Here is a 6,821-nt window from a genome sequence, read left to right as displayed (position 1 = left end):
ATGAATCTTGATCTCTAGCCTTATCCAAGTTGCTTTCCACTCAAATCTTCTTTTCACCAAATCCAAATCCTGTGAGAGAGAGTTGAGTGTTGGGGAGACTGTCATTTGAAGCACAAGAGCAAGGAGTTCATCATCAACACACCATTTGTTACTTCTTAGAGAGTGGTGTCTCCTAGATTGGCTAGGTGTCACTTGGGAGCCTCCGACAAGACTGTGGAGTTGACCAAGGAGTTTGTAAGGGCAAGGAGATCACCTACTTCGTGAAGATCTACCCTAGTGAGGCAAGTCCTTCGTGGGCGAAGGCCATGGTGGGATAGACAAGGTTGCTTCTTCGTGGACCCTTCATGGGTGGAGCCCTCCATGGACTCGCGCAGCTGTTACCCTTCGTGGGTTGAAGTCTCCATCAACGTGGATGTACGATAGCACCACCTATCGGAACCACGGCTCAAAAATCTCCGTGTCTCCAATTGCGTTTGCCTCCTCAAACTCCTCCCCTTTACCTTCATATGCAATTGTTTTACATTCTGCTGCTATACTCTTAGAATTGCATGTGTAGGTTGATTGCTTGACTAGTGCTAAGTTGCTAAAATCTGCCAAGAACTAAAATTGGGAAAAGGCTAGATTTTTATTTGGTCAAGTAGTCTAATCACCCCCTTCTAGACATACTTTTGATCCTACAAGTGGTATCATAGCTTTGGTCTCCATTTGCTTTGATTTCCATAGCTTTTGGTAGTCATAGCCTTGGTTTCACAACCTAGGAGAGTATGGCGTCTAGCGAGGGAAATTACCACCGTAGAGGTCCTTACTTTGATGGTACTAATTTTTCTAGTTGGAAGCATAAGATGAAAATGCATATTCTTGGACATAACCTTGCCATTTGGGATATTGTGTGTATTGGATTGCAAGGCGAATTCTTTGATGGGAGAGAACTGAACCGTGAAGCCACCGCGGAAGAGTTGAAGATGCTGCAATACAATGCTCAAGCTTGTGATATCCTCTTCAACATATTGTGCCCCGAAGAATTCAACAAAATCAGCCGTCTTGAGAATGCAAAGGAAATTTGTGATACTTTGATTGACATGCACGAAGGTACCAACTCCGTCAAGGAATCCAAATTGGATGTGCTTCAAAGTCAACTTGACAAGTTCAAAATGAAGGATGGTGAAGGTGTCGCTGAAATGTACTCTAGGCTTGCTCTCATCACAAATGAGATTGCCGGCTTAGGAAGTGAAGAGATGACTGACAAATTCATCATCAAGAAGATCCTAAGAGCCTTGGATGGGAAATATGATACCGTGTCCACTTTGATCCAAATGATGCCAAATTACAAAGATCTCAAGCCAACGTAAGTCATTGGAAGAATTGTTGTTCATGAGATGTCACTCAAGGATAAGGAGGAGCTCCAAAACAAGTCAAGTGGTGCTTACAAAGCCTCATGTGAAGCTCCAACATCATCAAGTGAGAAACAAACCTTCAATGAAGAATTGAGCCTAATGGTGAAGAACTTCAACAAGTTCTACAAGAGTAGAAGCAAGGAAAGAAGTTCCAAGTCAAGGTCCTACAATGACAAAAGATCTTCGAGTCTTGAGCGTAATTGCTACAATTGTGGAAGACCCGGACACTATTCCAACGAGTGTACGGCTCCCTACAAAAGAAGAGAAGAATCTCCAAAGAGAAGAAGTAGAAGATAAGAATCACCACCAAGAGAGAGGAGGAGTAGAGATGATCGTTATGAACGAAGAACATCCCGGAGAAGCAAGGATTCAGAAAGGAAGGACAAATCATCAAAGAGCTACACAAAACAAAGAAATCAAGCTCATGTTGGTGAATGGGTATCCAGCTCCGACCCCGACCATCACTCCGAGAGAAGCTATCACTCTGACTCCAAATATACTCAAGATGAAGGTGTTGCCGGTCTAGCACTTGTGTCAACCAACTCCTACGACATATTTGACTCACCAAATGAAGAAGTTGGAAGATTCTTCATGGCTAAAGTCCCAAAGGTACCACACCCCGAGTATGTTGATTTCAATAATGATGAAGATGACTTGTTAGGAGATGATGATTTACTTGTTGACAACTCTATTGATGAATACTATGATGAAACGTCAAATAATCATGCTAATCAAGATAAAATGAATGACAATGATAAGGAGAAGATTGAGCTCCTAACTAAAGAACTAAACACTCTTAAGTTAGCTCATGAAACTATCTTAGGAGATCATCGAGAACTTTTAAGGACTCATGAGAAGTTACGCTTTGAAAAGCTCAACCTTGAGCAAGAACATGAGTTTTTAAAAGCAATAAATGATGATCTTCGCAAGAAAATTTCTTCTTACATTGCCAAGCGTTTACTCTTATCTACTTACATGCCTCAAGTCAAGTCTAGTAACAAGAACAAGAAAGATTCTTCCACTAGTAGTAACAATGATCATGCTAAATCCAATGTTGTTGCTTCTAGTAGTTCTCTTGATTCCACTAATGATTCTCTTAGCCAAGTTACACTTGAGCAATAAAATAGCTTATTGAAGGGAATTATAGAGAAAGGTGTTTACAAGAGCCTTGCCGGGAGTAAGCAATTCGAGGAAATTGTACGCAAGCAAGGAAGGCACCAGAAGAACCAAGGTGTTGGTTTTGAACGAAAATTCAATGCCAATGGAGTTGAGTGGGAAGAAGATCAATACCCCAAGACGAAGTTTGTTCCTCAACAAGAGAAGTATGATCCTACTTCTTTCAAAGGGACACAAGCTCAAGATGATCTTCCACCACAAGACCACAAGCAAAAAGGCAAGGACAAGCTTCAAGAGGAGATTGATGCATTTGAAGAAGCTCCTAAGGTCTTGGTCAAGTGGGTTCCCAAGACTACATCAAGTTCTACTTCATTAAGTACGACTACAACTCCAAGGATTCCCATCAAGATGATGTGGATCCCGAAGAATAAGAACTAGTGAGTTCTTGAGGGTGACTCCACCAACATTCTTCACTCTTATCATTTTGGCGAGGACAAGTGCAATAAACTTCCACATCTTGCACTAGTTCATGGAGTCACAAACCCTCTTGTTGGTAAGACAAGGGACAAGGTAACCTAATGTTTTCATGGACATCATCTTGTGTGTGCATCACTCTATGTCTATGGATATCCTTGTTTGTTCCTTGTGGGACTAACCCGTGTAGGTATTGAAAGTACAACTCACTCCAATGGATTGCTCCGAATGATCTACATCAACATTGAGCATCCACATCTTCAACATCTACATGAAGTCATCATCGACAAAACCCAAGGTTAGTTCATCCCTCTTAGGGGGGATCTCACATCTACAGGGGAGCTTTACTCTAAGAATTGAGCTAAAGCAACTCTAATGGTGTGAACACAACAATGCTTTTATGTAAAAGTGGTAACCCCACTTGTGCTTAAACAATGAGTATGACCTATGATCAAATGTTCTCATTTGACTCCTAAGTCAATATACTCATATATAGATGACCTAGTCATCGCCAATTGCTTCATAGATGCTAGATTGGTTGTGCATGTTTTGCCACATATTTCATTTGCCATTTTATTGTGTGAGCATGTAAGTTGCATATTTTACTCATTCGAGGACATCCACTTGTAGTTTTGTTTGTTTGGTTTCTTTTCTTTTGCCAAGTGGATGGACAAGAATGCCTAAGAACCTTCTCTAGCTATCTATGCTTTTCTTGTCTCAAACTCTATTCATGCTACATCACAAGGTCTGATCAAGTCAGATTTGAACCACTCTGTGTGAGCAGCACTCGAAGTCCCCGATTCGTCATAGACTTAAACTTCCAAAACCTCTTTGTGCATTTCGGTCTGACCGATTCATCCTTTTCGGTCATACCGAGATCACTAAGTTGATCTAGGTTTTCAATCTCGGTGCAACCGATTTGAACTTTTCGGTCACACCAAGTTGCAGTAACTGCTTGCAGTTTTGCATCTCGGTGCCACTGAGTTGTTCCACTCGGTCACACCGACAGGGTCAGGCTATATATACTCACGGGTCAAATTTTGGAAAATCTTCTGAAACCATTCGCCCGCGCACAACCTGCTCTGCCTCATCGTGTCTCTGGATCGTCCTCCTCGTCGCCAGCGACCTCCCGCCGCTGGTCTCTGCCGCCGTCAACGGGATTCTGCTCCGCCATTGCCGCTGTAGCAAGTCCACCGCCGCATTAGGGTATGGACTTGAGCTTTGTGCTACTCTTAACTCTGATTCCTAGCACATTTCTTTGCCATGAATCTTGCCACGTTTGAAATCTTCCTATCCAGCAAAACTACTCCGTAGATTAGTCTTGGATTGAAAATTTAAGGTTAGGTTTCCGCCGAATTCATCTCAGACCGACCGAGTTGTAGAAATCGGTCTCACCAATTTGGCTTAGGCCATTGCACATGTGATTCTCGGTCTGACCGAGAATTGCAAATCGGTGTGAACGAGATCGATTCTTTGTGAAACCCTAGCAGTCTCGGTGCCACCAAACTGTGACTCGGTCTGACGGAGTTCACTAGTTTAGGTTTCAAAAGCTGCTTCGGTATCACCGAGTTTACAAATCGGTAGCTCCGAAATGCTTTCTGTGGAAAACTAAAACTAAGTTTTTGACTCAATTATTTTGCAAAAACCTCTGTGCTTTGTGATGCTCATCTACATCTATTCCCAGGGTCTGCTGTCAGAGTTTGCATCATGTCAGATCAGAGTGACAGTCAGAACAAGTCTGAGGAGCAAGTTCAAATGAGTGAGGGCACTAGTCCCTCCAGTACCTCAGATGAGGGTAGCAGGAGCACACCTAGTAATTTGCCAAAGGCAGCCACCAGGACAAGGAAGAAGAGAACCTCAGATTCTGAAGATGAGGACTATGTGGCTGTTGATGATGAGGCCACTTCTAAGAATAAGGTGCTGAAAAAGGAGTATTGCACAGCTGCTACCACAAAGCCAGGAATGAAGACCAAGGCTCCTGCAAGAAGAATTCCAATGTCTAAGGCAAGAGCCTCTACTCAAGTAACTTTGGAATCTGAACCCAAAGAGGCTGCTCCTGAAGGGAAGAAAAGGAAAGAAAGGGTCAAGAAGACTATGGCCAGAGTTGTTGGGAAGCCCTCAATGATGGAAGAAGAGGAAGAGGTTGCTGCTCCAGCACCTAAAGCTCAGAAGCTGATGGGAGATGTTATAAGATTAGGGGCTGCTCCATCTAAGCCCAAAGATGCTCCCAAGGCTGCTGCTCCTAAGGCCAAGTCTGCACCTAAGAGGAACACCAGGAGTATTCCAGCTGAAGAGAAGAACAAGGCCCTAGTGCCTGAGGCTGCTGATGATGAAGAAGATGACTCACATGTCTTTAGAAAGTTGAAGCCCAAGATCCTTGACCACAATGATGCACATCCAGTTGTAGAGGACATGAAGCTCAGGAAGAATACATGACTGAGACTATGGAGACAGTCTGATTCCTATGCTGTCATAAGAAGAACTGCAGTGGACTACATGTTCCACACTAAGGAACAACAAGATTTCTATGAGACAGTTCTGCTTGACAAGAAGCCTATAGTATGTGACATGAGATGGGTTGACTGGGAGTACATCATGGAGAATGAAGATCACTATCCAGGAGTGTATGATAGCTTCAAGGCTTGTGGAGTTGATGACTTTGTTGCCCAGAAGCTCACCAAGTGGAATGATGAGCTCATCATGCAGTTTTACTCCACATCTCACTTCTACCCAGATGGGAAGATTGTATGGATGTCTGAAGGTACAAGGTACCAATCCACAGTTGAAGAATGGGCTGAGTTGATCAATGCTCCAAAGGAGAGTGAAGATGACTTGGATGTCTATGACAAGAAGAAGAACGACCACAACTCCATGGCTAGTATGTACAGAGAGATCCCAGATGCTGCACTAGAGACACATAAGTTTGGCTCTGTACATTACCTGTTGTCTGGATTGCCTACTATCAACTGGATCTTAAGGCACACTTTGCTGCCCAAGTCAGGTGATCACAAGATGATCAGAGGCCATGCAATCAACTTGCTGCACATATTTGATGTGCCTCAGAAATTCAAAGTCATGAGTCTGATTGTGGAAACAATCAAAAGAACTGCTGCTGATCAGAAGAGATCTTGTGGATATGCCCCACGCATTCAGGAGCTCATCAACTCCAAGATGGGCAAAGGAAAATATTTGTTGGACAAGGAGCACCTGCCCATCTACCCTGATTTTAAGGACAACACCACTGTGATGGATGAAAATGAACCATCATCAGCTCAAGCACAAAAGAAGAGAGAGAAAGCAAGGGCTGAAAAAGCTGCTAAGATGCCAACTGCTGAAGAGGCATCTCAAGTGTTCCTGAAGAGTAAGCAAGATCAGCTTGGCTACTTGATTGCCTCCACCTTGAGGATTGAGAAGGGCTTGGCCATCCTGACTCAAAAACCAGGAGAGCTTGGAGAGAATCATAGAGCAGAAATTCTATGATCTTGATGTCAAGGTCACTAAGATCCAGTCAGTTGTTGAGCAACTTCAGGAGGAAGTGGAGGAGAAGAAGGGCAAGTCTACTACAGATGCATTTGCTAGAGTGCCCAGAGGACAGAGATATGATGTAGTGCCTGTTCCAGACACTAGAGCTACATCATCTGCACCAGCTATAGCTTTAGTGCCACCAGCTCCAGCAGTCACTCCACCAGCTCCAGCTACATCAACTGATGCTTTCGTTCTTGGAGTTATCACAACGCCACCTCATGAAGACCAAGCCTGAGAGTCGTTAAGCACTATGCATTTTTTGTGAACTTTTTGGTAACTTGTTGCCAAGGGGGAGAAAAATGTATAGATCAT

This window comes from Triticum dicoccoides, chromosome 1B (genome assembly GCF_002162155.2).
Source record: "Triticum dicoccoides isolate Atlit2015 ecotype Zavitan chromosome 1B, WEW_v2.0, whole genome shotgun sequence".
Lineage (NCBI taxonomy): Eukaryota > Viridiplantae > Streptophyta > Magnoliopsida > Poales > Poaceae > Triticum > Triticum dicoccoides.
This window is presented reverse-complemented; position numbering follows the sequence as displayed.